This window comes from Pseudopodoces humilis, chromosome 2, assembly GCF_049639895.1.
Source record: "Pseudopodoces humilis isolate 2021_Gansu_Grassland_sample_001 chromosome 2, ASM4963989v1, whole genome shotgun sequence".
Lineage (NCBI taxonomy): Eukaryota > Metazoa > Chordata > Aves > Passeriformes > Paridae > Pseudopodoces > Pseudopodoces humilis.
In genome coordinates this window covers 28,075,001-28,086,362 of record NC_142201.1, presented here as the reverse complement: position 1 = coordinate 28,086,362, position 11,362 = coordinate 28,075,001, and the positions used below count along the sequence as shown (strand labels likewise).

General features: G+C 38.3%; 1 protein-coding gene across 1 annotated transcript in view; it reads right to left on the bottom strand.

Moving 5' to 3' along the window:
* Window positions 1-2,576: 2,576 nt before the first annotated feature.
* Window positions 2,577-11,362, bottom strand: part of LOC148184819 (uncharacterized) — an 84,573-nt gene continuing 75,787 nt past the window's right edge. The window contains exon 7 of the mRNA XM_088052044.1: window positions 2,577-2,661. The gene's annotated coding sequence lies outside the window, so the exon portion shown is untranslated. The remainder of the gene's footprint in view (window positions 2,662-11,362) is intronic.

Sequence of the window (11,362 nt, the reverse complement as noted above, 5' to 3'; positions counted from 1 at the left end):
TTTATCACTATTTCCACAGGGAAGGAAGTCTGAAACATACAGTATGCAGTATATACACTATCCAAATTTAGCTACATACTTATTCAGGAGATTTGTCTCCGTAAGCTGTTTGTCTTGTTAATGGCAACTGCTGCAGATCACCCTTGAAGAGAGACTGTCTCCCTCCATGAACTACCAAAATTTAGGCAGCATGGACGCACCTCAGGATATCTATTTCTATCCTTCTGCAAGAAAACCCCGTGTTTGAAAGCCTGTTTCCGCCAGGGATGGCCAAGATAAATTTATTTGCATGTTGCTTGAGAGAGTCTTCTGTGGACTGGGGTTTCATACAAATCTGCTGGGCAGACTTCTCACACTTTGCTGAAAATTTCCCTGAACCTTGCATGCTGATGTCCAGACTTCTCAGAGACGTTCATAAATCTCAGAGCTACCTGAAATCTCATACAACTCCAGTTTTCTATGATACAAGGTTCCAGTTTTCTATGATACAAGGTTCCCTTATAAATGTTTCACAGAGCTCTCTTCAAATTTCTAAAAACAGGCAAGGCATAGTTTATGGGATGTTCTGTTCAATACCTAATCCCTATGAAAAAGCCCTTTAGTTTAGGTATGACTTTGTACAGTAAAGCAAGCCCACCAAACAAAAAAGAGAAAAGAGTTCTTATAGACTCTTTGTACCATCAAGGCTTGGGAGATATGAGCTTATTGGTGGGAAGTGTTTAAAAGCCTGAAAAAGCTTGGTGTCAAAGGAAGCATGTACAGGATGTAGTGGAGTGGAATTGGTATTACATATAAATAAGGGAAAAGTGTTCTAGAGCAAAAGGGTGCATTCAGCCATTCTAGTATGAGAATAATGGGGAGGAAGAAAAAGCCCAAACATTTCACTGGCACAGACCAGGACTGAGGATGCCTGCAGAGATTCCAGGTAATTTTTATTAGGTGCATCAAGAGTGCTGGCATCCACAGCAGAGCTGTCTGTCATGGGATCACCTGAACCCTTTATGGATTATAGACTCAAAATGCTCATATGTCTGCTATTTATTTTCCATTTGAATATCAGTTATTACTGAAACCATGTTTGTTTACCTTGAGCAGTCAGTAATTTGTAGTTACTCCTCACCTTCTTATAAACACCACCTACAATACTGACTGGTATTAACTGTTTCTGATATCACCTCAGTTATCTGCCTCTTTGACTGTCATTGCCTATCTTATGCCTAGATTTCAAGCTCATGGAGAGTGAATGTCTGTATGGCTGAGTTCCACATATTTTAGCTTCCTGCAGAATGAGTTTCTGTATTTTGTTCTGTATTTTCTACCCATCTATCACAGTGGTGTCTGTGATGGGGAATACCATGAAGTACAATAATCTGAATACTAAGATTGATAGGCAAGAATTAATACATTAAAAAAACCCACTAAAAAATAAGTTTTATTTTGTCCACTGAGGTAATATCATATAAAAGGATGTTGCAAGACCAATGTTTTAATCACTTTGTGTAACCTCTCAGAAACAATACAGTAAACAGACTTGAAAAATTCCAAATAATTATCAACTCCTGTGCTAAAAAAGGATAAATATGTCTTACATCAGAAAGATACATCCATCAATCCATTATTAATTTACAAATACAAAACAACACCTTCTTTGAGGAAACATATTATTGTAGGTCAGGTTGACTTTTACAGTCTTATAGTACAAATACAGAATTATTTCCATTGATGTAGAAAAGTTATATTTTCACTTACTTAATGAAAGGTGCTAGCAATTAATATAAAACCGAGGCAACAGTAACATGCTAATATCCAGGACAGGTTAAGTCAACCTATATAAATCTATAATAACAGAAAATTAATTATGAGAGATTGATAACCGAATATGGAGAAAAATTTTCAGATTTTGTTTGAATTCAAAAGAAGAAATGGATATAGAGAGAAATCATTAATTTCCTTTCTTAGCAAAACTGCCTTCTCTTTCTTTCCACCTCTCCTGTCCACTTCCCCAAGTGATATTGGCAAGACTCAAGCCAGGAAATTTTTCTGCTTTGTGATGCATTATAGAAGTAGCCTGAGAACAATTGCTGAATGAATGGATTTTAAATCCATTAGTGGCATCAATACTGAAGGAGATACAGAACAGACAGCTGAGCCTTACCTAGAAAAGTTCTTCAAGGTTGTAATTCCTTGGACACCTGTACATACTGAGATGTCCCCATATGAGCTTTTAGACTCATGAAATGCCAAAACACAGTTTTAATTTGTGTCAGTGGCACTAAAAGTTTGCCTGATATATTCATACAGAATTTTTCTGAAGGGGCTGAAAAGCTTGGAGCCTTTTGTACTATCATTCTTGTTCCTGTTACTCAGATATATTTTCCCTGTGAGGCACATTACAGCTTGGGAGTGCCTTGTCCTGTAAAAGGTAAATTAGTCAGAGGTACATAAGCCAAAAGGCTCACAACAGTGATCGAAGCAAATGTACTGACACTACAGAACAGTCTGTAAATATGTAGATACCTTTTTTTTTTTTTTTAATAATTCATCTTTTGGGGTTGAATCCAGGGCTGAATTCTTCACTCTTCATCTCACTTCCAGATGTGATGAATCTAATTTTTCAGTCAGTACAGGTTCAAAAATCGGTTTGAATGGATATGATGTGTCCTTAATAAAAAAGAAAGACACAGTTAAAACTTTAAAACTACCCATTGTCACATAAGCCATATATTAACATTTGAAAATGAGTTACCATTCACACTGCATTGAAAATTCCTTTTTGTAAGCTTTTAGCCACAGAATTTTTTTCTGGTACCATGTAATACTGCAGCACTTTACCTAAAATATTTCTGAAGTTTTGTTCAATTATTCACTGATGTTTAGATCTTCAAGCAAACTACAGAACAACGTAATGTAATGACTTTTGACTTATGGACTTATCAATGTCACAGGTTAAGTGGTTTAATTAAGAATCTGTAAAATGTCAAAACAGAGCAAGAGTAGTGAACAATATAATTAGACTGCATCACAAGGTGTTTGCGGAGGGGAGGGAAAATGGTCCATTCAACCTTAACTTTCATATTCCTGACTTCTAGATGAGTTTTCATATTCTCATCTTCTAGATGAGACTAATGCTGTCTCGTCTAGGAGAGACCAAACAGAACTCATATGGAATTGTGCAGCAAGATCCTCAAATTATACAATTAAGTAATACACTTTAAAAGCATTTTTTTTCATAAAGGTTTAAGAGTAATGAGGCAACAAGGATTCGCTGTAAGACATTTCATTATGAAACTCCGTTACACAGCAAAACTATCGGTTTTCCCTTGCTGCCTTCCAAGAAAATGCTGTGACTTTCCAAAAGACATTATGCTCAATTAATCCCTACTGCCGTCGAGGCTTACTAGCTGTGTGTTTCTCCACTAGAAGCATTCTACATACAACAAAGACGGCAGGCAAATTAGCACAGCTAACCACCAGCAGGGACTTTAGTATTAGACTGGGTATAATTCTGAACTCTATATTTACCTCTAACCTTCCTTCTCACCTCACAACCTTCCCTATATGTGCTCCTGAGCCACTTGTTTACATGCAAAATCAGATGACATTTCGAACTTTCCCTATTCCTTAGTCTATTTTCTTCCCTTCAAGATTCGTTTTTTGCTTTTTATCTCTGTGGCATTTGCAAAATTGACTTCAAAGGAAGGGTAACAAGTCCTCACTGGACCTGTGTTCCATGGTCTAAGTTACCAAGATGCATAACTAAAAACTGGCTCTAGTATCTCCATGCTTTGTGCAGTTCTTCCAACTCCAATATGTACATAAGTTCAGCTCAAGAACACTTTGGAGGGGAATGCTATCTTTTCATTACATGCTTAATATCCATTATAATGGAACCTGGCTTCTAGTTCAGGGCCTGAAGGCATTTCACAATGTAATAATAGACAATACTGATAATAAAAAGTTTTCATCACAAAGGAACTTAATTAGTTGTTCAAATCCTGGCTAAAAGTATCTATATCTGTATAAAGTTTTACAATTTTTGTTTTGTTTAAATCCATTGTCATTTAAGACTAATTTCATATTTCTCCTGATTTCCATGCAGATATATTTATGTCTCCATATTGCAGTGAGCTCTTCTAGTTGTTGTTTGAAATGCATGTCTCAAATTCATGTATCATTCCAAATTTAAGCTTATGGAATCTTCACAGGAAGATTTGTATCTGGATAACAGATTGTTTGTTAAGTGGAAATGGAAATTATCAACTACGTGAATTATTTTTTGTGTTATCCTCACAACACAGAGCTTTGAGTTGCATGCTGTTAGACACTTACTGTGAGATGCAGCACTGTTTTCAAGATACCTACAGCTCCCAAAGGTATCATCATGAGAATGAGAGGTCTCAGCAGTTTCTTGATAGGATGGCATTTAAAGCAATATACACACAATATTTTCTTGTGTGAACATTACCCCTAACAACATACCCAGGTATATTGTCTTATCTCTGACCAGTCATACAGAGATGAGAAGAGCATACAAGAGAAGCAATGAACTTGTGGTAGACTAGTTTTGAAGAACAGATTACTCAACCACTTGGATGTCTGCACTGGATAAATAATATCAATTCTATAGTGACTGCACATAATCAGGAATAGGTTTTCTTTTGACTTAATTTGCAGAAAATTTTCTACATGCCACAGTGATCCAAATTAATGATATAGGTTTTTATTTTAGTATTGTCATTATTAATTTGGTTCAAGTTATTTTTGGACGCTATTACGCAGTAAAGATAACTGTTATAGTAAAAAAATAATTTAAGAAAAATCAATAGAAGAGAGTTTTATGGCAAAATAATTGTCCATACACACATAAACAACAACATAGCAAGAATGTGGATTAGTACCAATTTAACCACTTTTTCATAAGTTTATAGACAGATATGTCCTAGACAAATTAAATTTTAAGAATAATTTTATAAGATTTGTGTTGTAACACTTTTTACAGTAAATTATTCTGTATTAACTGATTCTCCATTCAGTAACAGTCAAAGATACTGCTTCCACAGTTTTATGTGGACTGTTTACTTGGCGTTTCCTAAATTTTTTTTACAGGTAGCTCATAGGGTTACAGATTTGGACTGTTCTCTATTGCTTATAATCCAGAGCTCTTTTCCTTCTTGAGGATAAGGCAGAATGTGGTGCGGTTTGGGATGGATGTGGTGAGAAAGTACCATCAAAACAGGGAGATCAGATATCTATAAAGCACTGCAAAAGCACTAATTTACCTATGATGACCTCATCGGAAAATTAAACCTGTCCTCCTTTCTATTTCATTAGTGTGTAGCATCTTCAAGGTGCTGATAACAGCCTGGACTTTTGGTATTGGAGACAAGTCTTTCATTGCAAGAAGGAGAATGTTTCCTACACCTTCTCTGAGCTTCCCAGCCTTCATCCCCCGCCATTGTCCCAAAGATAGTCTTAGTTTTTTTCTTCCACCTCTTCTCCTGTGAATTTGCCCACCTGTTTCCATTTACTACCAGAATCCCCTCTCCTACCTTTTTAGTACAGCTGCTGAACCACACAACTCTCTTCCTGCTCTTTCCTCCCCCAGCACTTTGTTCATGGCAGCTCTCTCCCTCCTCTTTCTGAGGATCTGCTTTCGTGAGTGAGAGGGCAGCTTGCACTGGGGTCACTGTCCCTGGGGCTTGTGAAGCATGCAGCCTCTGGGTAGGAGAGATTCCCAACCAACTTTGCAGCTTTGCCAACTCCCTGTCACTCCCTGCCACTCACAGTCTACTCAGTTGGAACCGCAGGACACAGAGGCCACAGCACAGCGAGCCCGTGTGTCTGTGCCAGGGATGTCTCCAGAGGTGATGGAAAACTGACACTGCTGCTCTGGGAGGACATCCCACTTTGAGGCATGCATCCACACAAGAGCATGCCATGTTTCCAGAGGAACTCCTTAAGGAGTGCACTGCTTCTTGCTCCCTCACCCATTGGTGTGTTGGCTGTTATGGAGGACTTGGCACTCACACACTGCAAAACCAGCAAAGCTACATAGCAATAAAAATGCTAGCAGCAGATAATGAATGGGAGACTTCAGAAATAAAGGAAGGAGACAAAATCACAGCTGACATGATAAGTATTTCCAAAATAATAGCAGGGGTCAGTCAGGCATTTTCATGCTTGCTCTCCTATCATTACATGAGGGTAAGGAAATACTGCCTGAAAGTAAAAGCTGATCTTTGGAAACTCATGAAAAAAAGAAAAAAAATCCGCTCTTCACTCACAATATATAATTAGCTCACGGTAATAATTGCCCTTGTGTGCCACTGAGGCCAAGTACTTTGTAAGATACAGTCAGTACAAAATACTTGTAGTTACCTATTTTGTAAGAGGGATACTAGTGGCAAGCTTCATGCTTTAGGTCAGTCTCTGTTAAAGACAAGGAGGAGACTTGATACACTGGCTCTTTCAGAGAGATTGAATGTTAGACCACAGAGACTTATTGTCTGATCCTGTATGGCAATTTCTACTGTAAAGAGAGAAAGAAGGATGTAGAAGGCTGGAGAATCAAGAGGAAACATGTAAGGAGTAGGAAAGAAGACCTATTATAATAAAACGGGAATAAAATAATGGTAAATAAAAAAGTTGAGCTGATGTTTAGGTAAACTCTCTCTTACTTTGTTTCTGTTTATTGTTTCTGTAGGACTCTACAGATGTTTTATTAAAGACTATTTACCTTTGTTTATAGAAATATGTTTTTGAGAATCTTATTATTTGACTTGGAAGCTACCTTCAGTGTTTACCTAGATGATTATCAATATTCAGTAAGTCTGACTTTGATTCCAGTTCCATTTACAGTTATATTGATTTATTCCTACAATTAATCAATCCTAGAAAGGAATGTCCAGCAACTATCTGAAGACCAGATACCATATGCTGTTACATTTGGAGAAAGTACATATTATAAAGCCCACTACTTGTGCACCAGCTGTAAAAAAAAAAGGAAATTATTTAATTTTTTTAAAAAAATCCTTATTGGACAAATATGACTCAAAGGTATTTAATTAACGGATAAAGTGGGAGAGATAGCATAAGGCTGATTGGCTATTCTGGACATCAAGTTAAACATTTGCTGGTGTTTGACCAACTTTTCTTTGATTTTGATTCTCATGTCTTTCAAGGTTCCTTTACCAGCCAGCCAGCCAGTCTCCAAGAAAGAAGGAACCGATTTAATCCGAAATACTAAGGCAAAGTTAATATTCTATGTATTGCTGAACAGTCTTAAACTGTAACTGGTGGTAGTTTTGACTGAAAATCTGAACAAAGTGTCACAAAGTGTATCAGTGTCATTGCATAGTATGCGTTTGAAGCAGAGCTATTCTGATCCATGTGTTAAAGTTATTTCTTTACAATATTTTCTGGACTGTCCTCAGACCAAGGGAACTTGATGTCTTTCCAAAATTCCTCCTTTTAAAAACTGCAGGTTGGAAACAGGATTCCTCCCCTCAAATCAAAAGTATTGACTGTAACATCAGTATGTCCACTCATCAAAGTAGTGCTCTGGTTTTCAGTTTAACTTGTAGCTTGTTGTTTTGAGTAGGGAGTGCCAGTGAAACAGGAAAACAGAAAACCTAGTCTGGGACAGAAATATTCTATGCACACATCCATCTCATTGAGTTACTCTAGTGCTTCTAAGTTTTGTCAGTGATAATGCAAGGCAGTAATTGCAACGTAAACAAGAGCAAATGTGTCTTTATTTGGGTTACTCAGCTTTCTATCCTACTGTTTTCTCCTTCATATTAGCCCCTATTCCATGCCCCAGGGCTCCTAACCATCTCCTCATTAAGGCATGCATTGTGGCTCCCTATCAGCCTCCTGCACTGCAACAATTAACCCATTATAGTACCAAGTACACGACTGTTGCAGCATTTATTCAGATTCATAATGTGCTCTCATTGCATGCCAGGTTTTAAAATTAATTTTGAAGGAAACAAGAGATGTGTTGAAACACGTTAGACTTTTCCAAAAATGGATCATGCCATAAATAATGAGGTTTTTCTAAAGAAAGGAAATGCAATAGATCTCGCTCCTCTGGTATCCGTAAATCATATTATCATCATTTCAGGGGGAGGGGTGTTATTTAAACTGGAGAAAGAGGAGATAATTTGGAAGTACTGAGGGGAACAGATTGGAGAAGAGGTGACTGCAGGTTGTACTGAAAATAGATCTACTGGGATGGACCGAGATCAGTAGTTGAGTCCTACACATACTGCTTTTATTATTAATCATTTTGTAGGGTCCTGTTTTAACACCTGCACTGCAGCAAAGGGAGTATATGCAAGTGAAATTTTCTGATTACACAAAGCTAGGAATAGTGTCTTGTTGTGCAAGCAGAGAAAAGGGAAGAAAAGGGATGGGATGGGACAAGGTGAAATCCCAGAGTGTAATCTCAAGATGGTACACTTCAGAAAACAAATAATGAAGCCGCAGGTTTAGGCACACAGTTTGGGTGGGCAGCATTGCTTCAACAGCCGGCTAAAAGAAGAAGTACAAGTTGGGTACTTAAAAATTTTGGATCACTTTCCTTCCTAATAAAAGGTGATCATGAGCCTTAGATACACTGTGCCTATATTAAAAAGAAAAAAAAAAAGAGTTTGATGAGGGAGAGTGGGAAGGGAAATGGTGGGTTTTTTCCTAGTTTTCATTGAATGATATTGCTCTGACAGAGTACAGGCAGACTGCACAACTTGGGTCACACATTTTATTGCATCCATGTGCAACACAATTATTTCAAACTGGGACAAGCACCAAGAAGGTGCACTAGTAGGAGGAGGAAGAGCTATCTAATATGGCAAACTAAAAGTCCTTCTCTTGTTTACACAAACAAAACAAAGCCTGAAAGGGAACATAACTTTGGTCTATAAATACACAAAGAGGGAGAAGAGCTATTTAAAGGATGATGTTGACATAAGAACAAATGGTTATAAAATGGCCATGAATAAACTCCAACAGGAAATTAGGAGGAAGCTGTGGAATGATATCCTGGAGCAGCCCTCCGACAGGAGCAAGGGAAGCAAGAAACTTCACTGGTTACGGCATGAAACTTGAGCACGTCATGAAACCAATTATGCAATGTGCAGTTGACAGCAAAAGCTGGGGTTTGAACTTGATGCAGGAGGCCCTTTTAAATCCTATTTCCTATGTTTCCAGGGGAAGCTGATTTAAATCGTCAGTAAGAGATGTCTTAGATACTGATAACAGTAATTAATACCTTACACTCCAGTAATACCCTTCCATCTAAAGATCACAAAGAACATTGAATACACATGGGAATTAAACATCTAAATATCTACCTGTGTTGTTTCTGTTGTTTTGCAGACAGGAAACTGTGATGCCCTGAGCAACTCTTTTGGATCACTTGGAAAAATCTGTAAAAATGAAGAATAGACCTCACAGATCTCCTAGTTTTAAGAATAAACCTGTAGTTTTGAAAATTGTCATTGTGTTTCCAAGGCTTTTTAATTCCAGAAAATGTATGAATTGTATACAATTGCTTGTACAAAGCTATAAGCCATATGCTGTTTAGCTTAAAATGTCAATGAGCAAGTCAGCAACACACGAAAATGAAGGTGTTTGTAAATGTTGCATTTAAAAAGCATTTAGAAAAATGAAAGCGGTCCTCTAAAGATGTGCGCATCTTCAAAATCAGAACAATGCAGTATTTCACAGCCATTAAATAATGTGTCACGTAGCTACAAACAAGAATCATATAGCTTGAAAAAAATGTTGTTTTCCTCTTGGGGAGTTGGAACAGAACCAGTTCCGTGTGTTAATCCCCACTTTGACTTCCACTGGGAAAGGTGCCAGGGGTGGCGAGGGATAGAGAGCAGTCGTTCTCTGGCTCTGCTCCCTGCCCTGAAACCCTTCCCTCCCAAACCTGCAGAACCCTAGCTGTACTTGACGGCATTCGAAGAGGCACACAGAAGAGACTGAACACATTGATTTGGCTGTTTCCTAAGGACTTAAAATCCTCTGTCTTATGCCTACTCTTCCACCTCCATCACATAGGAATAAGCCCTTAAGTCCATCTGACTTCCTGCTTTCACTATGCCGATCACTGGATAGTGAAGCGCAGTGTACAGTGATGCATTCAGAGGAAAAGCTGATTTACACAATTCCCAACCACCAATGTGCTCTTGCTTCTTCCACTGTCATGTCAGATGCCAGGTATGGTCCCAACAAAGGGCAGTAAGACCACTGCCTTCTCCATCAAATTCCTCCACTCTGTATCCTCTGCCTTTACAAACCCCAAGCAATGGTGAGCCAGATGGGCTTCCATATCTTTGTAGAGCCATACCCTGAAAGAACTGGCTGTGACCAGAAGAATATATATTCTAAGTCAAAGGGAGCCACATGTGTAGCTGAGCACAGAATCTGGCAGCAGGTGCTTGAAACAAGACCGAGTGCATTCTCAGGGTAAACCAGCCCTGAGGATGAAGACTCAATTAACTTGGGATGGGAAGCAGTGTTGTGCTGGGTGCAGGCATGGAAGGGGAAAGACACACAGAGAATCTGTCAGGCGTCTGAAAGCATCATCTCAAGCAAGTCAATTATTTCCCAGGTGACTAAAGTTTACATATGCCTCTTTGTAATTGGGAATATATGACCATGTAGGGGACTTATAGTTAGACTGCCCCCACCCTTCACATGCTGATGGTTCTTCTGGGCCATAATCTCTCCAGCGGGTAGAACACAGAGCCTTTTTTTCCCAAAGCTCAAAACAAGGAGGCCATGATCCTTATAATAAACATATAACAAAAAATATAATTCCTACATGCAAAAAGTCCAGGTTCTTCCCACAAAAATATATGCTCTGTTCAAGTCAAAGAAAATTGCATGTGTGTAGCTGAGCTCAGAAGCTGGCAAGGAGCCCACTTGTAACTAAGTCATGCATGTGAGGACAGAATAGATCCCATTGTCTCTTGAGAGCTGTTTAATTTTTCTTTGTTTTTCTCTAGGACATGTATTACCTAAACTAAAACCAGAATTTTTATCCAATGTTGTGTGTCTCTGACAGGTAGAGACACATTACATTGGATAAATTCTATTTCTTTTTAGATCAGTTACCACTTTAAAGACTGATGAGAGGAAATAATGTATGTCTACAATCTCTTCCTATAGACCTACCCAATGAAAGTTTAATCTGCTGTGGATCATGCCTAGGGCAGTCTCTGATCAAGTTCTGCCATGATTCATTTTATCCAAAACAGGGGGTGAAGAGTTTCGTCCTTTGAGTTCTCCTACAACTTTTTCAAGGCCACACTTTTCCACTAGAAAAGTGGTCCAGAGGGACTAGATGGTA